General features: G+C 39.2%; 2 long non-coding RNA genes across 2 annotated transcripts in view; one reads left to right on the top strand and one right to left on the bottom strand.

The window, feature by feature from the left end:
• LOC131910537 (uncharacterized) overlaps positions 1-20,241 on the bottom strand; it is a 59,149-nt gene extending 38,908 nt beyond the window's left edge. The window contains exon 1 of the long non-coding RNA XR_009379150.1: positions 20,193-20,241. This is a non-coding gene — a long non-coding RNA (uncharacterized LOC131910537). The remainder of the gene's footprint in view (positions 1-20,192) is intronic.
• A 1,089-nt stretch (positions 20,242-21,330) lies between these two features.
• On the top strand, positions 21,331-23,338 carry LOC131910536 (uncharacterized). The gene is made up of 2 exons (XR_009379149.1): positions 21,331-21,445; positions 23,146-23,338. It is a non-coding gene; the product is annotated as an uncharacterized LOC131910536 (long non-coding RNA).
• The last annotated feature ends 2,105 nt before the right edge of the window (positions 23,339-25,443 follow it).

Here is a 25,443-nt window from a genome sequence, read left to right as displayed (position 1 = left end):
TCAAGATCAACTTACCTTTTCCTGTGCTCCTTAATAACCATGATATAGAAAAACAAATGTGAATCCTTCACTGTGCTGTCTTCTCATTTTCATTAGATACATAAGGATGCCTAATTTCTCTTTAAAATAATTGAGAGCCATGCACTTCAAACTCATCAAGTTGTATATATTAAACATGTACAGCTTCTATGTGTCAATCACACTTCAATGTGCTTTTTTAAAGAAGCATGCAAAGCAGGGGGGTAAAAGTTGCACTTAGCTCTTCAAATTGACTCTGAATATTTCTAAAAGTGTTGTGAGCGGCGTTGAAAAATAACTTCAAACCTCTCAATTGTGCAAAACAACGTAAAATTCAAATAGCTGGCTATTCATTATATGATCAATTGATGATAATGTAAAAATTTCCATTTGTCAAAAGTTAACGTTTAAACTTGTCAGGCACACTAATGAACCCTACACAATGTCCTACATCACAAATCTAGCAAGGCATTTACATGTTTGGAAACTGATGGGATAAATTGTTCCTTTGCCTCCTGGATTACACTGTTGTTAGAAGTTGGCATTTGAGGGAAACTGGGACTTGATGAACTTTAGACAAACTGAGATACGTGTGGTTGTATCTAATGAATCATTGTGACAGAGTCTTCTTTCCTTCCTTCTTTTAAAAGAAAAGTGAGCTCAGTGGGCGTCATGGTTTCTGTCCATCAAAAGCTCAGTGAGAGTTTACAAGGTGAGTGGGAGTGGGAGATTATTTTGATGACTAAGTAAAAGGTTCACGACTGAACAGGAGCTATCCAACAGCTTGCCAAGCATCCAGAAAACACAACCTTCGAAAGCAGTTTACAAAATAAACTCAGAAGCCATTGAGAACACTATACCACTCCACCATACTTCATCAGTCCAAACAACCTGCACCCCCTAATACACTCAGAATGCCAGCCAGAGCTACGGACCTCTGCTCTTAGGCAGGAACAGAAGTTCCTGCTTGGGTTTCTAAGAAAAGATATTCAGGACAAAATAAAAATGCAGCAACTTCAAAATTATGCACCACAAATTCTTTTCTGGGTTTTTACTGAAGCATGTTCAATGTCTTAACTCACAGTATCATGACTCTTAACAAACAGGGAAAATGTATTTGCTTCCTGACTCATGCTATTTCCTGTCATTTTTCTCCTTTCTGTATTCTACCAATACTGTGGCTACACATTTGCATTCTGATGCACTTGAATTGTAGGTAACAGAGATGCCATTTCAGGCCCAAAAGCAGGGAAGAAAATCTCTGCTAATCACATAGCAGTTAATCTGAGTGTATGTCACATGCTCCCTGAATATCCTTAGGGAGTTAAAAAAAAAAAAAAAAAAAAAAAAGGTGACTCTAAAGAAAAGGTCTCCTTCCTGATACAAATGCCTCCTCTTCACTGCTACTGATAAAAGAACAATGTGGTATATTAATGAGTATGATAACATTTAAAATAACGTGGTGACATGGTGAACATGCTCCAGATAAAAGTCCAACATGCTGAAACTAACTCAGTGTGGCTGAAACAAAGTCCAGCTGGCATTTAAAACAAATCTTAGTTCCCTGTAGACTTTTTAGAGGCTGACCCTGTGGACTCATACTGAATGTGTTCAATCAGACACATAATTCTGGTAGCGGACTCTTAAACATAAGAAGGCTGAATGCAACCATTAACGTCTGAATTCTCTTTTTAACTTGATCATGCAAAGCATCATAAAGACTCCCAGTCGGGCCACACTGCTGATAAGTGTGCTGTCACTCAAATGTTCACTCTCCTTGAGAAGTATTAAAACTGGAAAAGGACAGCAAAAATGTCAGCAGAGAGGGCTGCTGGCTGACCAATGAGACCAAAAGGCTTTACTTTGGAGATATTGGTTTTGCCACTGCAAATTACTTTGAGGTTGTTCTCCCTGCTTCTGGGGCCCATCTATTTGGATCAGAATTCTAGCTTTACCACTCTCAGGCAAGTTCTTCAACCCTCTCTGTGACTCAGTTTCCACATCTGGAAAATGGGGTTGAACTTATTAATCATGCAGGACTTTTGTAATGACTGAGTCATTTCTTATTTAAAACACACACAAAAAAAAAAAGGTAGCAAATCATTGTTGATATTGGTGTTGGTATTAAAATGGATCAGATGTTCTTTCTTAATGTAGCTCCAAAGGCTACAAAACAGGGTTCAGAGAAAAGGGCCACAGCATAGTGAAACTTAGGATCTTTCTCATCTGAGGGTTATTTCTAGAAATAGAATAAATTCACACACGAACTGTTCAGGTCATGCACTTTTATTCTTCTGTGCTATATTCTTCTGTTATAGCTCTGATTCTACTTCTACAGATTCAATTCTACCTAAGTTATAATTTCTACTAGTTTCTAACTCCTTCTAATCTCTAATTTCTTCTAGTTCTCTGTTCTACACAGCTATATATGTATTTTACAGGAGGCTTTTTTCAATAATAAGAAGAGTTGCAAAGCTACCTCTGAAGGTCACAGCATATTCCTTGAGTAAATGATAAGGGGTAGAGCCATTTACCATGGCAACGCCAGGTTTCAAGGTTCCTGGTGTAAGACTGCGACCAGAGGCAGGGACACAGTGCCCAATGAGACAAGCTGCCCAGAGATCTACACAGAGAGTCAGGTCTTTATCAGCTAGACTTTAGCAAGGAACAAATTGGCATAGTATCTTAGGTTGCTTTGTGCTAATAACCTTGGTTAGACATCTGCAACTCTGTCCTTGTGCATATCTGTAAAGTTTTAACTTACGATCCAATTACAGAGACACTCAGTCCAGTTTGAACTTGCTCTGAGGTAAAAATGAGCCAATTGTGTGTAGTTTGTCTTAGACTGGGGGGAAATTGTTGTTTTCTTATGTTAGTCTGAGCTAAAGGAACAAAGCGGGCTTCTAAGTGTCTTACAGTCTTCGTAGAACAATAGATCCAGTTACAAAGCATATCCTAATATATTCTATTCATCAAAATTATACAGCTTAAGTAGAAATCATCTTCCTGACCGTCCCCAGCTACACAGGTGCCCAATAGATGGAATATATTCATGAGATAAACACACAAGCAGAGGAAAGAATACCCATAGCTGTTTTTAGGGAAGAAATGTAGTGGCATATGAGAAAAACTACCGATAGAAGCAACCAGTCGTTTACAGTCAGTGACCCCATGGCCTTGCCAAGTGGGGAGTCATTCTTCTGGTAGGTCAACTTGCTGAACACTAATTGTCACCTGCTGTATACTCCCATGGCCTCTGACACTTCTGCTATCAATATCCACATGTTATCAGGTGACAGTTTAAAAGCCTGTTAGCTGTGTGGTCTTGGACAAGACATTTAAATTCCTCAAGACTATGAGAAATAACAGTGTGTGTTAGAGCAGGACAGGGGATGGGGAGCATGGATGGAACAAGACTGCCAAAGGGTCACTCTCTAGTTTGATTCCAAACTATTTCTTTTCTCCATTTTATTTTCTGTATCATTGAATATTTCCACAGTAAAATTTAAACAAACAAACCTGTAGATGTAACCAACCTTCTTATTAAATAAGAAACACAGAACCAATGCAAAGAAGAAAGCCAAGAGGTCAGAGCTAAGAGCTAAAACCTTACCCTTCCTCCTGCAGTGGTCCTACCTCTCTGAACCAGAACCACCCCTGTGTTAAAGTCTTTATATAGTGTTCCTGTTCTGCCTTCTCATTGGTTGTAAACCCAACCACATGACCGCCTCATCACGGCCTGTCTGTATAGGCCTCCAGGTTTTCCATGCTTGGTATTGAGATTAAAGGCATGTGTATCCAATAATGGCTGTATCCCTGAACACACAGAGACTTACCCAGCTCTGCCTACCAAGTGCTGGGATTACAAGTGTACACCACCACTGCCCTGCTTTCCTATGGCTTGCTAATAGCTCTGACCCCCGGGCAACTTTATTTATTAACATACAAATAACATTTTAATACAAATAAAATATCACCATACAAACCAAACAAATAGAATTATCTTATTTATTTTATCCACTTATAAAGGGATATAAAGCAAAGGGCTGGAGAGATAGCTCATCAGCTAAGAGCATGTGCTGCTCTTGAATAAGACCCAGATTCCATCCCCAGCACACACATCAGGTGGCTCAAACAACCTACAGCTCCAGTTCTAGGAGATCCAATGCCCCTTTCTCACTTCCATAGGCACCTGCACACACAAGATGCACAAACATATACTTACACACATGTACACATAAAATAAAATCTTTAAATAAAAATAATAGTAGTAACAGCCTTCTTGCAAAGCAGTTAGAAACATATGGCATAACATGTTTACAGGCATAGCACACTGTAAATGCTGGGCAAACAGTATCTCGCATGTTTACACTTCTGACCTAACTGGCAACTTGTTATAACACTTGGCAGCAGAGACATGGAATCACTGGCATCATGTTCTTCAGGACATGGGGACTGAGGACCAAGTTTTGAGGGAAGAAAAAAAATATACTAAAAAGTCATTAATTACGTTTAAAGTGATAAAATGACACACCAAATCCTAACACTTTGACTAGCTAAGTATCTCTCGACTATATGCATTCATTTCTACCACTGCAGCACTGGTTTGTGTTATCATGTATGAAAAATGTCCAATGATACCTGTGCTGGTTTAATACAACAATGATTTTGCATTTGATTCCTAAGTTGCCTATAACTCAGTTTATTTTTCTAGAAAATGGGAAATTATAGCAACAATCAAAACATACTCAAGTATATTCACTGAGAATATTAACAATGTTTACTGAAGCTTTGTATAGAAAATAAATCAATAACCACAAACATTAGAGAGAAAACATGTGCTATACATTTAAATTGAAGAAAATGCAAGAAGTCTTGGAGCAATAGCAAAAAATGTAAATGTAAGTCTATTTGAGTAGAAATACCTTTAAAAGTAAATACACATGACCAGCATAAATCTCATTGTATTTCATTCTTCAAAAACACTATAAACAATACTGCATTGTGAAAGAAAGGTAAGAATACAAGAACATACATGCCTAATAAATGTGTCTCTAGGCATAGAAGGATGAAGATTAGTTTCGGTCAATTATACTGGCAAATAAATTATGTAGCAGAAATGCTCTTGCAGTATAGATGGAGATGCTTTGGGACTTGGTGAAAACATGCTAAGAGCTCCTAAGTGAACTGTTTCTGATAAAGTACTTACAGTACACTTGTATTAAAATCTAAAGATGTTATGCACATTTCCCAGCAATGGTCCCGCCTTCATGGTTCATCCCATTGATCCTTCCCTCACAGAAACAGTGAGTGAGGAGGATCAGTAGATCCTCAGCTGAGATTCCAGCCATGCCTGCCCACAGCTCCTCCCAGTTTCTATAATTCTCCCTAAGTTTTACATGGTCTAATAGTCTCAGGAAGGAGAGCATATATAAGGAGGGAGAAAGGTTCACTGAAGTGAGAGAATTAGCCTGTGCCGCTATCAGGAGGTCGTCATCACATGGTGGAGTGAGATTTTTCAGTGGTGCAGATTCTTTGGGGTCACCCACCTATGTTCTGTGAGTAAATCCAGGAAACTTGATTCACCCATTTGTGTTTTTGTGGAATTGGCCCTTTAGTCTGTCATTGGTGTATTTTGGGGGTGAGTAGGCATTTGCTCCCCATCTCCTCAGAAAAAGTTCACAGCAGGCTTAGATGAGGCATTGTGTTCAGTTCCCAGCACTACAAAAAAATGTAATAATAATATTCTAGAAATATAATGAAAATTAACACTTCAAAACATTCTTTTAAAACTTCTGGAGTCCATCCAGCTCTCATTTGATTGCACTTAGATCATTCAGTTATGTGCATCGTTTCACATACTCTAGAGTCGACATGTTGACTGTACTGTCAGCATGTCATCTAAACCATGCAGCATAGCGTGTATTCCTAAAGCAACAGCCAAAAGAGAAACACTCTTCCTAAAGTTACTATAAGACTTTAAGCGTGTGACCAGCAGAAGGATAGCTCATTTTCAACATTCGCAAAGATGCTTCTAAAGAAGAATCATTTTGCTGTTACTCTACACTACAGGCATATCCTTGTAAATAAAATCATCCTTCTAAATTGCCAGACCTGGGTGATAAAATAAGCCCTAGCGAGTTTCCCCTGTATGGATAAAACCCTTCAAAATACAGACTTTGCATGCTTAAATTTTTTATTTGAAGATAACTATGGCAGAGAAGGGATAGAAACAGATCTGGAAATGTATGACCTGGCTCCTCAGTGCTCCTGCTGAAGGCTAATCACAGAGCAAGCAGTGAGACCCCACAGAGTGCTCCGTCCTGATAGTGAGACCGCATGACAGAGCAAGCAGTGAGACCCCACAGAGTGGTCTGTCCTGATGGTGAGACCACATGACAGAGCAAGCAGTGAGACCCCACAGAGTGCTCCATCCTGATTGTGAGACCACATGATAAAAAAGGCTCTGCTCAAGTACCTGAAGTCTTGTCATAAAATTTCCCACTTTAACTCAGCATATCAATTGTAACACGGAGATAAATCCAAAGAGACTATAATCCGTATAAGCCTCAGCTTCTTACAGGAACTGCAACAAAACTACCATCTTAAAGGGAAGTGATCTTGATGCCTTCACTCAGCTATAAAGTGTAAAAATAAAAATGCAAATAATAATTTTCATAAGTTTTAATAGGACTAAAGAGGAAAAGGAGAAAAACTTAAAGACGGTAGAAATGGCGTTGTCCTAGAAATGGCATTGTCCTTGCAGTATCAGTGGAATAAATAATGATTCTTTTTCATTTATTCACTGTGTTGTTCATTTCTCTCTTGTCTCTTTGTTTTGTTTTTTCCTTCTTCTGTTGAGTCTGGCCATAATTTTATCAATTTTATATGCTTTTTCAAAGAATCACTGATACCTGCTTTGAATTTATTTCTTCTGCTGCTTACATGAAGATTCATTTGCTCTTTTTCTTTGGTTTCTTAAGAAAAGTGACCTCATTGGTTTTAGAAATTTCTTCTAGTAAAGTCACATTATGTTTTGCTTCCATAGTTATTTACTTCACAATATTTTCTAATTTTCTTTTTACCTGGTTCTTTGACTCAGGGTTTGTATAGAATTGTGCTGTTTTCAAATATTTGAAAATTTTCTAGAGATTTGTTAGATTTCAGTTAAATTCTATACAGCTAATGACTATGCTTCGTACAGCTTGACGACTTATAGATCACTTAAGCTCCCATTATCACCTAGAATATGTCATGTGCTGCCAAATCATCCCTTTGACTTAAAAACATGTATGTACTCAGCTCTTGTCTAGAGTGAGCTACAGTGTCAATTACATAGAGTTGGCTGAGAATGCTTAGGGAGTCTTCCATAGCCCACTGACTGTCTGCAATAATTATTCTCGGAGTTCCTCAGAGAAAGGCATTAGAATCTCTAATTTCATTCATGAATTTATTTATTTCTTCAGTTCTATCAGATTTTATTCCATGATTTTGATATACCATATTTGGTAAACAAAATTTAGTTTATATGTCATTTTAATAAAATGCTTATTTATTCATCCATGATTTTTCTATGAATTTTATTTACTAGTAATAGAGAATAATTTGACTAGTATTAGCTTTATAGAGTCCTTTATTTTTATTCTATTTGTGAGTTAGTATTTAAATTGGATTTTGGAAGTGGATTTTTGAAGGGAATATGTAAATGGGGTCTCCTATTTACCATCCTATTTGATCTTGTTTTGTTGGAGTATAAATGTCATGTGTGATTTACTTGATTTCTTAGCTTTATAGATCTACAGTTTCATCATATTTGGCAAACCTTCAACCATAATCTTTTCATGCATTTTTCTGTCCACTTGTCTTGGGGACTAAAACTGCACATATATTAGGCACTTGAAATTGTCTTGTGGCTATACTTTATTTTGCTTTTCTGTGTTTCAGTTGACGTGGTCTAGCCTTACACCTTCAACTCCATTTTCTTCTGTTACACTAGTGTGGCATAAATCCAATTCTGTGTAGTTCTCTAATCTTACATATTCCAATTTTGATATCTAGGAATATTATATCTTCAGATTTCTATTCAAGCTTTTGAATATTTGAATACTCCAAAGTGTTTCATAGTCCACATTTCTGAGATGGGACCATGCTGTGGGATGTTCTGTATGGCAAATGTGTTGCTCTGATTGGTTGGTAAATAAAACACTGATTGGCCAGTAGTCAGGCAGGAGGAAGTATAGGTGGGACAAGGAGGAGAATAAAGCTGGGAAGTGGAAGGCTGAGTCAGAGACACTGCCAGCCGCCATGATGACAAGCAGCATGTGAAGATGCCGGTAAGCCACGAGCCACATGGCAAGGTATAGATTTATAGAAATGGATTAATTTAAGATATAAGAACAGTTAGCAAGAAGCCTGCCATGGCCATACAGTTTGTAAGCAATATAAGTCTCTGTGTTTACTTGGTTGGGTCTGAGCGGCTGTGGGACTGGCGGGGGACAAAGATTTGTCCTGACTGTGGGCCAGGCAGGAAAACTCTAGCTACAGGACCCAGTGTCCATTGAGTATGAAATTTCCCAGCCTAATGAGAACAGTCCTCTTCTGGCATTGCTTAATTACAATCTATGAGTAATAATTCTGATATTGCTTTCCTAGACCCCAGATCCACTATTAGCTCAACATACACACAACAATCACTACTCTACAAACTCTTTGTGGGGATGGGGAGATATCAAAGGCTCTTTTCTTGAGCAACAATCTTGTTCCACAATTCTAACCTAGGGACTGGATATGATTTGGACTCCTTATGTTTGTTTGTCTTGTTCTGTTGTTGTTTCTTTCTTTCTTTTGAGAGAATATCTTGCTATAAACCCAGGCAAACCATCAACTTGCAACCATCCTGCCTCAGCCTCCTGAGTGCTAGGAATACAGGAGTACATGACCATGGCTAACCTTGCCTCCATTTCTTGAACTCAAAGTGTCTACTGGGTTCTGCTTGAACTGCCCCACCAATCACTGCAACCTAGAAATTCTCCTTTGTCCTCAATAACAATCACAGGCCTCATTTCATGTGCTTTCCAACACCATCACATCCCTGCTCTTCACAGCCTAAGTCTAATGTCTACAGTTGTGGCTTCTTATAGTTTACACAACTTTTCTTCAGGAAATTATAAGCTATGTTTAACTTCCAAAATAACATTTGTTCAGGACAAGTGATGATAGAACTTGTGGCTTGCTACGACACTAGATGGAGGCTTCTGAGTGGAGGCTTCAGTTAGGAGAGAGGACAAATAGGACCCATCAAATGAAAGTGGTAGATATATAGATATAGATATAGATATATAAATATATATGATAGTATATTATAATATAATAATAGTATATCATAATATAATAATACACTATATAAGTTAGATAGATAGATGATAGATAGATAGATAGATAGATAGATAGATAGATAGATAGATAGATAGATAGATAGTAGATAGATGTTCATTTCATAAGTAATCCTTGTTCATCCTCCCAGCAATTAAAGTTCTATAAAGACTTAGAAGGTCTCAAGGAGGGAATTCACTAGCTGTACTTGACTGTTCTCTCTAAAATCATGACCTCTTTATCTGACAATAGCTGTGGAAATTTTCCAGGAAATGAGACATTAGCTCTTTGAAAGGCTTTCCAGTCAACACTCTGCCCATCAGCTGTGATTGAAACTTAAGGGGACCTGCTACACCCTGGCCATATTTACTGCTCTCACAAAATGCTTTGAGGACACAATCTGGCTCCATCTTGCAGGTTGTTTCTGCAGGGCCACAGACCACAGAATCTTTACAACACTTCCAAATTGGATTTTAGCTCTCGAGACTGCTTTCACTCGTCCTTTGACATAAACCTTTGTGATCTGTGCTTTTGACTACACAAAACCTCGGAACAAAAGGTTTCAAGGGGAGATATTTTCTTTCTGTTGCAACAATAAAAACGGTTCCAAAGGAAGGCAAAACATTTGTGGATAGAATGACGACTGTATGAAAAGATGTTTTCCAGAGTTTGAGTTGTCCTTAAAGTATCCTGAAAGTGTTTAAACACCTAGGTTCAAATAAAATACCTATTGCATATATATTTAGGGATGAACTCTGTGCTTTTCTTAAGGGATAGAGAAATTAAGTAAGTCTCAGTGCTTACAGGATAGAGTTGGTATAATAAAGCAACAACTATGGGGTTGTTTTGTTTCCATCATACTGTGATGAGCTGTTATACAGCTTTTAAAATGATAGGACAATGCAAGTAATAGGACTTATTTATTATTTATTTTACCTTAAACCTTACCAAGAACTCTTCATAATTTCTATGAGCAAATCAAAACAGAACAAAGGTCTCAAAACTATAACCCAAGGGCCAAATTGTAGTAATACTTTCTCATCGGGACCGCCAGCTCACAGATAATGACACAGAGATATTTTTAATTATGAAACCTCAGCTTTAGCTTAGGCTTGTTCCTAACTAGTTTTTATAACTTAAATTAACCCATATTTTTTCATCCACATTCTTCAACACGGCTCGTTACCTCATCTCCATGTGCCCATCCTGCTTCCTCTGTGTCTGGCTGGGAACTCCACCTTTCTTCTTGCCAGAGTTCTCTCTCTGCCCAGAAGTTTAACCTATACTCTCTGGCTTAGCTATTGGTTGTTCAACTTTTTATTACACCAGTCATAGCAACACATCTTCATCTTATAATAAAGACTTATTATAATGCAGTCACACTCATTTACGTGGTGCCAGGAATAGTTTTCCTCTCACTGCAGCAGAGCCAAGTAGCTACAACAGAGGTTACATATTCCTCAAAAGTGAGCAGATTATTTTAATTACTCTTTATAGAAAAAGGTTTCAGACCCTGCGCATCAGATGAGTAACTTCTATCTGTATCTAAACAAAAAGCTCCACCCAATCTAAGATTCAAAGCCAGAAGCTTTGAAGTACATGATAGTGGAAATGAAACAATTCAATAAGTTATGCTGATCCAAAAGTTACTTTCTTTATTGTGCCTCATGTTCTGTTTTTACAGAACACTATATTGTATAATATTCATTCCTGTTACCTTCTCTTGCCCCCCACAACTCTTGCTGGCACTCTTCCTAAAAATAGACCTCATCCTCCTTTTGTATAGTGTGTGTGTGTGTGTGTGTGTGTGTGTGTGTGTGTGTGTGCAGTGACAGTTGCTGAGTGTCATGATTGGCACTGTTGTGTCATGTGCAGAAGACGGTAGTTTCTAGCATTTCTCTCCTCTCAACACATACATTCTTCCTGCCCCCTCATCTCCTGAGACTCAGAGTGAGTGGCACAGATGTCCCACTTAGGCTGAGTACTCATCAATCTTTGTTCTCAGACTTTGATGACTTATGAGTCTCTGCTTTGACTGTGGCTCACTGATGAAGATGCTTCTCTGAATAGTTCTAAGAGCTTCTCAAGTCTTTGGGTTTAAACACAATTGTTTAAAAAGAAATTTAATCACATGCCCATTTAACATAATATCCATATCAGTGAACTCTCTCACCATAGGCTTTTGACAATGTCTTTATTTATGTGGATAATGCCAAATGCCTTTTCTCTCCAATAGTGGAGATAATAACTTGTCCTTGTGGTCCTCCATAATGTTTTTGCACATGTCATTGCTTTCCTCAATAAATAAATAAATAATAAAATGATAATGGTTGAAGTCCTTAAAGTCACTGTAATACAAATGGCAGGGTTAGATCTCTGATGTCAAGTCCACCTGTTGTGGAAACTCCCACCGTGCCTCCAATACAGGATTCTTTTTTAATCTTTTCTTTTATTTTATAATTTAATTCAATTTTACATATCAGCCATGGATTCCCTTGTTCTCCCCCCTCCCGCACCTCCTCCCCCACTTTTCCCCCAGCCCACCCCCCATTCCCATCTCCTCCAGGACAAAGACTCCCCTGAGGATTGAGTTCAACCTGGTAGATTCAGTCCAGGCAGGTCCAGTCCCCTCCTCCCAGGCTGACAAACTTTCCTTTGCGGTATTCTGATTTAGCAAGATGTCATCTGTCGCCAGTCTTTCACTGCTTCTATAACCTTGGGGAGGGGCCTTTGTGAGTCTTGTGTCATCTTTCCCTGACATGTGACATCTGTGTCCTCCCTTAGTCTTGTGGGCCCAACACCACCTTCTGTAATGGAGGGAATAAACTTGGAGATTGCTACACGAGAGCAGGGCATAGCTTAATGGCATTCAATTCAGAATTGATCTCACCAGGTAGAGCCATATCAAAATGTTGTTCATTACTCTCAATATACATTGGGTAGTTTAATTAGACATAACTTCAAATGCGGAAAAATATATTTGAAGCATTTCCAAGTTAGTCTGGGACTATACATGAACTTCCTTAAACGTTGTAAGTCCTTGATGTTAACACATATGTCTCCCATACAAGTGCAGTGGGAAAATGTTTGTCAGTATTCTTATTCATATGAGTAACTAGCTATTCAGATGGAAATGAATGTAACTAGGAAAGAGCCGTTCTTACAAACTCCATAAGTACAAATGAGCTTTATATTTATTTTAATTAAACTATTCCTTCCTCGAGTCAGTCTCAAAGCTCATTTTCAGAAATACAATTGTCCAAAGCTTCCTCAAGTGGCTTAAGGAGTCAGAAGGAGCAAGTCTAGATTTCACTCTAACAAATTTGGGTGACTCCCGGGGGTACAGAGCAGCAGAGACTTAGCTTCCAGGCTTAGCCACTGATGTCCTTAAATATAATTATGTACATTAAACACCTGCATGGGTTTTCAGGGGGCTTAGGTAGTTGTTCCTGTAGCATTTATTACACAGCAACAGGTTTTAACAATGTTGTGATCTGTTTCCTGAATTATTTATGTTACTTCTCAGGGAAAAATTATTTTTATTAGTTCTTTGGAAATTTCATGCATTGTATGTGATCATATTCACCCACACACACACACACTTCTAGAACTCCTTCCATGTCTACCTCCTTCCATACCCATAAAAATCTGTGTCCATATTTTTTCAAAACCCAGCAAGTCCAATATGTGCTGCCCATACATTCTTGGGTATGCCGCCATCCACGGGAGGAACAATTAAACGCTGATGGGAGTCAGCAGGAGAGCTCTTCTACTAAAGATGCTTACCACTAAACCTGACGGCCTGATTCCTCAATGGAAAACCAGAACCAACTGCCACAAGCTGCCCTCTGACCTCCACACACCCACTATGGTGCACATACACACACACACACACACACACACACACACACACACACACACTGTGGTGTCTCCAAAATAAAAAAGTAGAGCTAGTTTCCAGTTTAGTTAGCAGCTAGTTTCTAGTTAATACATAGTTAGTACCTGGTTTTTAGTTAATAACTACTTTAGTTAATAACTAGATTCCCAATATTTGTTTTTATTTCAAGACCAAATAATACAATGCATGACAATTAGATTTTTTATTAATTTACAATGTACGTAATAATTCACAATGATAAAGTGGATGTCATTAGTCTGCATCCATTCCACTTATTTAAGCAATGGATTTAGTTTCTGTTATTTCTCTTTGGATTTCTCACTGTAAAGCAAATATTTACATTTTTCATTTTAGGCACCATTAGTTAGGCACCACAGATCCATTGGTTTTTCCTATTTCTAAATGCATTATTTTAAAAAATCAATGGATAAAGATAGCTAGCTTTTATATATGCTTTATTTTTCTTAGCCCTTTACTGATAACAGTTTGAGAATAACAGAAACAAAACAAAAACTGAGGATGTAGATCAGTTGGTAGAATGCTTTGGATAGCATGCACAGAGACCCAGGTTTGATCCCCAGTACTTGTAAACTGGGTATAATAACACACAGCTGGAATCCCAACACCTGAGCTGTGGAGGCTGGAGAATCATTAAGTCAAGGGCACCCTCAGCTACATAATGAGTTTGAGGCCAGCCTGGCCTGCTTCCTCTTACAATTTTGTACAACAGAATGTGACAGTGACAAAGAGATCATTTCATAAAATAACAGAGATACTGGATACAGTGGCTCACACTTGTAGTCTCAGGAGACTGAAGCAGGAGGACTGCTATAAGTTTAAGGCTAATCTGTGATTGCTACTTCAATCTGTCAATCAATAATCAGTACTGAAGCACATCTCTTCAACACTTTGGAAATATTACATCGTCTCACATAATGGCTTTTGGTGCTGATTGTTGCCTTTAAATTGATTTTTTTTAATGCACAGCTAATCTACTCTGTTTCTTTGTATCAAAAAAGACGTGCCCAAAAAGTTCTATTAGAAACATAAACAAAACATGTCCATAAATAGAAACATAAACCTTTCTGTCTCTAATAGGATTTACCTAACCAACTCTGGAATCATATTTTCTATTTCAGTAATTATTGATATACCTCAAAAAGATGAAATTTCAATAACAAAAACAACAGATTAATACTAGAATATTTAATAATCACCAAAATGTGTGGTAATGTATTGTATACCCTAATAAACTTTGCATGAAGATCAGAGAACAGAACAAGCCACTAGATTAAACATAGAGGCCAAACAGTGGTGGCACACACCTTGAATGCTAGCACTCAGGAGGCAAGGATCCGTTTGGATCTCTGTGAGTTCAAGGCCACCCTGAACTACATGAGATTGACTCAGTCTAGGAGAGAAAACAGAACTAGACAGTGATGGCACACACCTTTAATCCCAGTATGTGGGAAGTCACACACCTCAATCCCAGCAGTAGGAGGTAAGTAATATGGTGGGCAGAGAAAGGTATGTAAGGTGTGAAGAGACAGAAACTAAAGCTTTTCAGCTGAGAAACCCCTTTCGGCTAGAGGCCGATCAGCTGAGGCTTTTCAGGCTGAGGAATCCTAGAGGTAAGAGGTGGCTTGTCCTTTGTCTCTCTGATCTTTCAGCATTTAGCCCAACATCTGGTACCATGTTTTTTATTAAAAGACCATTTAACAATTTGTGTGACAAAAATGTGCCAAACTTGTGATAGGTACATTAGATCACTATTTATCTAAAAAGCCTTCTAGTGTCTGGTCCCTCACACATGAAGATGCTGGCAAGAGGGACATATAAAATGCTCCGAGACACAAAGCTGAGGAGCCTCTCGGTTCAAATTTCCTCCATAGTTTACGGTGAAAGCCTAACCCTAAGCCACACACTACAGCAGTCTCTCAGAAGCTAAGTTTGGTTTTAGAGTTTCAGTGGTTTCTGTTGAAATAATCCAACTGTGACTCTGTTCTGGAATTAGCCCTAGGCTGCACACTTCAGGGTAACTCATTGTGATTTCTAGCATTCGAAATATGGCTGTTCAGTTCAGAAATTCAAATGGCATGTGTAGCTTCAGTGAAATTAGAATCTACTGTGATCCCTCACTTAGGTTCCCAAGCTCAATGTGAACATTAAAAAACAATCTGTGTGTGTGTGCATGTAGCAGGGGAGGAGTGTATTCATGTCAAGGCAGGAAGACCAAAGAACAACCTCAAGTGTTGCCCCTACTCTTCCACCTTGTTGGGGTGATGGTTTCATTGCCACAACAAAGACTCCAGGGAATTCTCCTGTATCTGACTTCCATCTTGCCCTGGGAGTCACAAAATCAGGGGTCCAAACTCTACTCTGCAAGCTTGTACAATAAGCACTTTAACCATTGCCATTTCCCCTGCCTCCTCTAAACATGTCTTAAGAAAATCATAGGACATAAGGCTAGAAGTCTCTTTATGGAATTTTGTAGATTTCTGGAAGCCAATAGACAGGTAGTAGGTCCTCTGAGACATCTGCTACTCCTGGCTACTTTGCGTAGCTTCCCCCCAACACATACACAATTCTCCATAAGGGGACCTTTCAGACTATTTCCACCAAACTCAAGGACAATAAGTATGCTCCTCTACATAGTAAGAGCATTGAATATGAGTGGAATAATTAGTGTATTTAATAAATGTATCTGGTTCTCATTGTAAAAAGTCACCGGTGTTACTAATACAACTATGAATTACTTGAAAGTGCTACTAATTCTTTGGCATTTGTATCATGTCAACCACCATTAAAAATACTAGCGGGGGCTGAAAGATGGCTCAGTGGTGAAGAGTACATACTGCCCTTACAGAGGATTCATTTCCTAGCACTCAGGTTGTGTGGCTCATAACCACCCATACTCCAGCTCTAGGGAATCCAACAACCTCTCCTACCCTCTAGGGACACCTGTACTCACAAGTGCACAAACACACACAATTTACTAATAGAATAAATCTTTTTGTTTAAAATACAACTAACAGGGGCTGGAGAGGTGACTGAATGAGCCAAGTGTTTGCTGTACAAGCACACAGACCTGGATTCAGATCCCTCGCACACATGTAAAAAGTCAGGTGTGGAGATGTGCCTCCAGTCCTGGGAAACAGAAACAGGAGAATTCCTGGGGCCTGCTAGCCAGCCAGTCAAGTCACTCTCAGAGATCCTTTTTCAAAATAAATAAATAAACAAATAAATAAATAAATAAAATGGAGCCCAATAAAGGAAAAAACACAACCATCAACCTCTGGTCTCTACCTGTGCATGCATGGTCACATGTACCTGCATACAGACCTGCATGTATGCACCAACACTAAGTAACATATGTGAATATTTGTTTTAATGTTTTGTTTTTAAAGAATTTCTCATAGTTTACAGAAAATGGAAACCACTACAGTAATCTTGAGTAGTTTCACTTCTCCCTGTGGTGTTTACTGATAAATCAGTGTTACCGCCATACGTGTTCCAGCCCACATCAGTAGAAAGAAGCTCACTTTATTACTGCACATGTCTGCTGACCCATGTCCCATTACAATACACCAAGTTATCTAATGCAAGTCATTCAACTATAATACTAGACAAGAGAAAAATGTCCACAAACAAACAAAACAAAGCACTAATCCTCTAAAATATGATGCTTTGCCACCTACACCAAAGATACCAGTGCAAAAACTTTAAAATCCAACACCAAATAAATCTAATATAATGTTTAGGATGTACTTTCATCTTCTACCATAAATTGCGGTTATTGATTCTAAGAACTTAGATGAAGAGCCTGAATGCAAACAGTGTGGTGTGTTTCCTCCCAACAATTAGCCTGTGTTTTATCAAAGAGTTCCACAGCATAAAGTGAGGCTGGACTATTTCAAGCAAAACATCCAAGAGTCACTTTTTAATTAACATTACCAAAGATGCTCAAAACTCTATACAATGGTATGGGACACTATAGGACACCAAGGCTTTCATTGTTTATAAATCCGTGTGCTTTCCATAGCCTTTCATTTCATGGGTTCAAACTAATTCTGAAAAGATGTGTCAAAAGGGCCTCATCCTACCACAAAACAAAACAGTTTCAAGACCGAAGTCTATTTCCACTGCTAGCAATTGCCTGGATGCTTAGCGCATCAGCACAAGTGGTTAATGCTGACCAATTCTGAAGAAATATCCTCTCTGTGGTTATTTTAGGAACATAGTGGGGATCATTTGTTGAGCTTTGGCCCATGTGATTTCCCTTAGTCTTTTCTCCCAACCAGTAGAAAGTTATTTACTGTGGAGCTGGACCTATCTACAACTCTCTGCTCCATCATCCATCATACTGTCTAATGCAAGTTGTGTGACTTCTTCAGATCTCCTCTAATAGAACAATCATTTTCTTTTTTGACACTTTTTTCTGTTTTCCAGACACTTCTGTGTTGAATGCAATGCTGTCAACTGATGGAGGGGCTTTGGAAGAGGTAATTGAACCATGAAGGTTCTGACTTCATCAGTAAGTTAATCCATTGACAAATTCATAAACTGTTGGTATTATGGAGAGATGGTAGGAAGTTGGGCCGGACTGCAGAAGCAGTCACCAGAGTGTGTCCGTATGTCACAAGTCACTTCCTCACCGTTCTTCCTCTCTCATTACCCTGTCTTCCATGAGGAGGGCACTTTGCTCCACCAAATACTTCCTACTATGATGCTCAGCCAAGCCTCAGGCCCACAGCGATGAGGCCTGAGAACCCAGGACTGAAACATCTCAAAGCGTGAGCCCAAGCGAATCCTCCCTCCTCTTTAATCAAATCAGGAACATGTTGCAGTGACACACAAGTGAGTGCACTAGCTAAGGAGAATCACGTGGAGTTTCTTTATACACAACTGACCTGACGTGGGATTGAAAATATTCCATCTCCCTAAGTAGTCCTTATGCACACACACCTTCCCACAAGTGTGAGACCCATGTCTCCTCAGCCTGAGCACTGGACTTTGACACCATCCTCAAAGTCTGGGAACCACCTTGAACTGGCTGGGAAGAAGAAGAAGATCTGGTGACACCATTGTCAGGGTTCTTTGCCAGACCTGTCTGCAGCATCTTCCCTTATTTGTTTCCTTCATCCTTGTTGTTTCTTGGTGTTAAAAACACCTAAGTAAATGCTACTTACAACATGACAGGATGAAATTTGGTTTTATCAAATCCAATCAAGATAAAACATCACAGTATTTTTCCGCTTCGGGTATCTTAGTTTAAACTACAAAAAATATAACTGATGCCATAAATAAATGTTTGTGGTCCATATGAAAGCTTAAAGGAAAAGATTAGGATGCTGTGAAACAGTTACAGAAAAAATTATTCACAGCACTATTGTGTGTGATGGTATATTTTTTTTTAATCCCTGGCAGGTATATCTCTCTAAATTTAAGCCCAGCCTGGTTTACATATTGAGATCCTATCTCAAATAAGAAAAAAAAAAGTATTAACAGTATTCTTTTGCCATCACTTCTTCCAAAATAGATAATGGAGCATTGGAAGACCCTCCTTGAGCCCCCCAAATCTAGGTTTATCCATGCAACTCACTCGCTGCAAGGAAAATGTCAGGAGAAGTCTCTAGGGAGGCTTTTGTAAATTGTCAGTGGTATATGTTTAGGGTGTATTTTGATTTGGCTGTTTATCCTTTTCCCTTCTGACAGGAACATGGAAACAGTTATGAAAGTGTTGTGGAACAATCATTTTGTTCACTGTGAAAATTGGTCACTTGTAGTGGGTAGCCATTCCAGCTTTGATCTGGAAGTCCCAACCCCCATTGAGACTTCGGCAACTGTCACTCCTACAAGGCGGGGCCAAGGGAGGCTCCTGGAGACCCGAGATCTGGATGGGCCAGCGCTCTCTCTCTGTTCCGGGACCCTGGACAGTGGAGGTAGGCCAAGCAGAGCTCCAGAGAGAGACTCTTTTTCTGTAAGCTTTCATTGCTATTTTTTAAAGCCTGTATCAGTCCCAATAATGACTCATCTTTGTTCTTGTTATTAAACCAGTGTTTGAACACTGTGTGAATTATTATGATGAATGCCAAAATGGTACAGGCCAGATATGCCTTAGGAAGGTCGTATATTTCCAGGAAGATGTCATTCATCATACAGGCAAAAAGGTTTTCAAATTCTTGTGAGGTAATGTTGTCGGCCATATTACAAGAATTACTCAAAATTTATTAGTCAATTTTAAGGTGTAAAATTATCAAGTACTTTTACTTGAAACAATATGCTTACCTTTTGTGGTTTTGGGGGGTGTAGTAGCACTTTTCAGCCAGCAGGTGGCGTTGGTACAGCTCCAAAGCAGGGCCTGCTGGTGACCTTGGCTGACTGCAGCTCGCTAGAGTCAAGATGGTGGGAGCTGGTGCCAGCACTCAGGAAGCTGGGGAGTGCCTCTTTCCTGGTCTCAGGGCTAAGCTAGGGAACTGAGACCAGACTAGCTGCTCCCTTTTTCGGGAATGGAACCGTGTAGGCATTCCCTGGTTATATGGAACTTTGCAGGCGGGTTTAGGTACCCGCTAGCCAGGGAGGAGGCTGAGGGTGGGAGCCACCCAGGCCTTTGGAATTTGCCCCACGTGAGCGCCAGTCACGTGTATTGGTTTAGTAAAAAGCTGAATGGCCAATAGCTAGGCAGGAATTTGGGGACAGAGAGGATGCTGGGAAGAGAAAGGTTAGAGATGCGGAGAGCTGCCAGCCAGAGATGGAGGAAGCAGGAAAGCAGCATGGACAGTAGAGAGTAAAGGTAATAAAGCCATGAGGCAGAGAGTAAATTAATAGAAATGGGTTGGTTTAAGTTATAAGAACTAGTTAGGAACAAGCTTAAGCTATCAGCCAAGCTTTCATAATTACTTACGTGTCCGTGTCGTGATTTAGGAGCTGACGGGTGAGACAGAAAAATCCACCTAAATTAAAGGGATAAGAGTCATATTGAAACTTTAAGAATAGCAAACACAGTATAAGAATAAAAGGAAGCCATGTATGGAACCTCATTTCTTTAACCTGAGCACCTAGGAAGCTGAGGCAGGATTGTGAGATCTAGGGCAGTCTGAGCTACATAGTGAGATTCTGTGTGTAGGTATCAAATACATACATACATACATACATACATACACACATACATAAGAATAAAATGAACCAAGGTTTATGATGATGAAAATATTCAACTACCAGAATAAGACATTCTAAGTCCAAATTCCTTATAAAATTTGACAGTTAATTGTTTTATCATAAATATGATTTTGTGTTTAGTTTTCTACTAGTCATAATGAAAATTTATGCCAGCTATCACTATTTCTCTTACTCTGTATAACCCTGTACCTTGTACTCAATCCACAGTAATATAAGGTAAAGGCATCAAAATACAAAAGTCAATACAAGCAAAAATGTATTTATCTGTGAGACATTTCTACTTTTTACATAACACATCAACTCTTTACTTGATGAAGCTTTGATGGAGAATAGCCTCATAAGCTTTGCTGAAAAATCTCTGAAATTCTCTCCAAAAGCCTACACACCTCATAATGTCTTCATTCTGCATGCCTAAAACATCAGCACCATGTGACCAACGATAAGGTCTGCTGTCAACTCCCACAGTGTTGAGCCTACTCACTCAGACCATGGATGCAATGATCTTTGAATACATAGAGAGGCCAAACCTGAGGAAAAAGTGAAGCTGGCCCAAGAAATAAGAAGCATGAGCTATAAACAGAAAGGATGTAGGGGGTGGGGCAAGCTCACTGGAGCTCTCTTTATGATACCATGTTTCCAGGACACTAAAACAGGATGTATCAGATTGGCTTATACTATATAGTCCTGGTAATCAAACAATGGCTGTCTCACACCTGAGAATCAAAGAGTCCATGAGGCTAGATGTCTCAGCAGACCCAATCTGTTATGGAAGGCTTCCATGACTCCTGGAGAACTGTCAGTCTTCAGCTATGTTGAAAGCCTGAAGATTCTAGTTTCCATATCAACAAAGGAATGCAGTAGCAATGGGACAGATGGTCTTGCCAACAAGAGTGAAGGCAAACAGGCAAAAGGCAGAGGTTTCCTTCGTTCATGAACTTTTTTCTGGGCTGCTACCAGAAAGGGTTGCTCATGTTTAGAGTGAGTCTTCCTGTTTCAAATAATCTGATTAAGAGACTCCAAGTGCCCAGTGGCTCAGTATTTTAGTTGATTCCAAATCCAGTCAACTTGGTCAATTAGTAGGGGGAGGAACCGATTCGGCTGAGTTAAGGGTCACAACTACATCAGGTATTATTTTTATCATTGAAGAATCTCATATACTGGAAATGCTCATCTGGCTAACTGCCTACATCAGGAGTAAAATAATTGAGAATTGCACTGCATAATCTCTAATGCTAGAGAAGTATAACCTCCATTATCCTATGACAGTAATGAAGAACCACCAAAGACTCTCAGAGAATATGTATATGGTCAGCTGTCAGTCCTTCAGTAGCGCCCTAATAATTACAGTCCCTGCAGGAAACCCCAGGCTTGAAGGGAATGTGTTCCAGCTGGAGAGACTGCTGAGTGGTTAGAGGACTTGCTGCTTTTGCAGAGAATCCAAGTTCAGTTTCCAGAATCAATGTTGGGCAGTTCACAATCCTCTGCAACAAGAGTTCCAGAAGGATTCAATGCATTTACCTTCTGTGGGCATCTGAATTCATGCACGCACACACACACACACACACACACACACACACACACACACACACACAATGTTCTAAAGATTTTTTTTTTTTAATTTGAACATGAGCCCAAGCTCCTGACACCAGAAGAAAGATTGATCTTCAAAAAAAAAAAAAAAAAAAAAAGACTATCTCAATGACTGGGCCCTCAGCTCCATATGCACAGGTATATTCTTGGATTCTTTTCATCATTTCCATGAGTTTTAAAACTTCTATGAGCTAGGAAGAGTCAAGATTTCTCTCACTCCAAACAGTAGTAATATCAAAATAGTAAATAATTCATATATATATATATATATATATATATATATATATATATATGTGTGTGTGTGTGTGTGTGTGTGTATGTGTGTGTGTGTACATATATTCATATATATTTATGTGTGATATTTTCTCTTAATGCAAGTAAAAATTTGGACTCAGGACTAGGCCCTTTGGTTCAGAGATCCAATAATAGTCTGATATAGAAAAAAAACTAGTAAATGTGTAGCAGTCAGTGGCAGGTGGGAAGATTCACTTGTCACAAGGTTCAGGACATAATCATCTGTCTAGACTTCTAAAATGCAAAGTCCCCTGATTCAGGAACAGGTGGATTTCCAATAAGGAAAACAATAGTTTGGAGTTTTTATTGTGAGTGTTCATAATCACAGACAGCAATTGCATACTCTGGGTCTTTGAATTCACTCTTGAGACAAATCAGACTGAAAATTCCTATTGCCTTTCAATAAGCTCAACCTGGAAAGACAGACGCAGACATTCTCTCCAGGACATACCCCAGCTGGAGGCAGAAATGAGTTCAGCAGCTGCCTTGACACATCTCCATTTAAAAGCCAACGATATTTTGGACATTACTTACTTTGGCACTAATGATTTTAGGGCCTGGTAGCTGGAGCCAGACATCTCTAGTCATATTATTTCCAAAAATGATCACTATTCTCACTTACTTTGATTTTTTTTTTTATTTGAGAATATAACACAGAATTGCTTCTCAGAGCATAGAATACCTCAGGCCCCCTGTGGCTTTCTTCTACACATGCCCAGATTCCTAGTCTAGAAATTTTTGTTGATAGGCTGGGGGTGGAATGTGAACATGTCCATTTTTTTCACTCTCCACAGGCAACTCTAATGCAAAGCAGGATGGAGAGGTACCACTGCAGTAAAAGCCATGATGGATAACCTGTTTTGCCTGCTTGCTCTGGACCAGCTATTTAACTGAAGGATGGGCATGCAACAAGTTATTTTATCTCCATCCAAGGTTGTATTGTTGACACTATTATTTCACCATTTTTAAATTAAGAAACATGTAAAACGGGTTGAGTGATTTTTCTCAAAGTCATAAGTCACATCAGAAATGTATGATGGAGGCAGGGTTTAAGCCTAAGCCCAGACAATTCCAGTTCTCTCTCTCTCTCTCTCTCTCTCTCTCTCTCTCTCTCTCTCTCTCTCTCTCTCTCTCTCTTCTATCTCTCTCTCTCCCTCCCTCCCTCCCTCCATCCCTCCCTTGTGCCACACAACAACAACAAAACAATTTCTATAGCCTGTGCAGTACCTTAAATTTCAATTCTTAAAATCGAAATGCTTAAAAATAATGTTTAAATAGCTTAAAATCTAAATGAATTAGGCTTGAATATCCACTGTATTAATTTTTATGACTTGTCAGGATGTCAACACTCTGACAATGATAGAATTCTGACTCCATATTATGACTTTCACTGAATATGTTTCTCTTTACCAGGAACTAGGATGTGTCCATGGTTATATAAAATTAGTATGAGCTAGGTCCCCAATAAAAGGGCTGACAGTTAAGATCATGAGGCAAAGCACATGACTTGATAAAGAATTACAATTTTTTTTATTTTTTGAGACAGTTTCTCTGTGTAGCTTTGGAGCCTTTCCTGGAACTCACTCTGTGGCCCAGGCTGGCCTTGAACTCACAGAGATCCGCCTGCCTCTGTCTCCCGAGTGCTGGGATTAAAGGCGTGTGCCACCACTGTCTGGGCTGAATTACAATGATTTGATAAGGAATTTGAGTGTATGTAAGTGCTCTGGGGTGTGATCAATTTACATATTTCAAAAAAGAGAAAAATGAGTCCAAAGATGTAGGAGAAAATACTCCAAAGAAGACAATTGCATAAGTGGTCTCAGGTGGTCAGATACTGAAGTGGGAAGACAGCTGTGTCCTACCCTCATTAACATAGTCACAGTCTCCATGGACAAGACCTGCAACGTGATATATATATAGCTAAACACCCCCACATGATTCTGATATGGAGCCAGGGTTGATGACCACTTCAATTTCTAATGCCCTGTGGCTGCCTTACTAGGGAAAAATTTAAAAAAGTCATGAAATTGACAACATGAAATTCTGTGACATGAGAAAATTCTCAAAGTTTCCAAGTGGCCTTCACATTATACACAATGGGCTGTAATTACTGTATTTTGCTTCATCAGATAAATTGTTTAATATATGCTAAGCTATAAAGATAATATGGGCCAAAGGAAATGCAAAATATTATCACCAAATCTTAATATGTCCCTTCTAGCAACCATAGCAATCTCAGGGTGTGGAAATGCCAATCAGCTGTCATGTGGACAGTTTTCATCTTAAGACCAATATTTCGAAAGCACCATATTCTTTCCACTTTCATGAGATTTGAACTGTTATTATCAAATAGGCAGCAATCAAATCTATGTAATTACAACGTAATGCTGGAATTTGTCTCCAGAACAAAACCTTCACATGAAAATTCTACATATAGCCACAGAGGACTGTTGTCTTTAACTGTCCTAATGCTGAAGACAAGTAGAAAGCCCAGGAAGAAAAATGTAAATTAACAAATGCAGGGACCTGAAGGCCGGGGGCTGCCAAAGCAGCAAGGACTTTAGGAGCAAATATCTCTGAGGAAGGGAAAGAACCAAGAGGTACGGCCCAAAGCTTCCATTGTATTTTCCCTGGAGCCATCAGTTTGTTCATGAGTATGGGCAGAAGGGCCGGTGAAATGGTTCAGTGGGTAAAGATGCTTGCTCCCAAACCTAAAAACCTGAGTTCTATCCTCAGAATCCACATGGCGAACTGACTCCTGCAAGTTATCCTAACTGTCCTCTTGTTTCACAGCGCATGCATTCATGCACACACACACAAAGAGGAGAGAAAGAGAGAGAGGGAGAGGGAGGGAGGGAGGGAGGGAGAGAGAGAGAGAGAGAGAGAGAGAGAGAGAGAGAGAGAGAGAGAGAGAGAACAAATAAATGTAAGAATAAGGACAAGAACTAAAACAAGAGCTGTAAATCAATCTCAGCTGGGATGTGGCAACATTCTTCCCCTATGCTGCTTGCACACCGGAGGCAAAAGTGAATTCTCTGTGTAATAATGTAGCATCTCAAGCAACCGTAGCATATTCACACAGAACAGCTAGG

Source organism: Peromyscus eremicus, chromosome 5 (assembly GCF_949786415.1).
Source record: "Peromyscus eremicus chromosome 5, PerEre_H2_v1, whole genome shotgun sequence".
Taxonomy (NCBI): domain Eukaryota; kingdom Metazoa; phylum Chordata; class Mammalia; order Rodentia; family Cricetidae; genus Peromyscus; species Peromyscus eremicus.
Note: the sequence above shows the minus strand (reverse complement) of the source record. Positions and strands in the feature narration are given on the sequence as shown.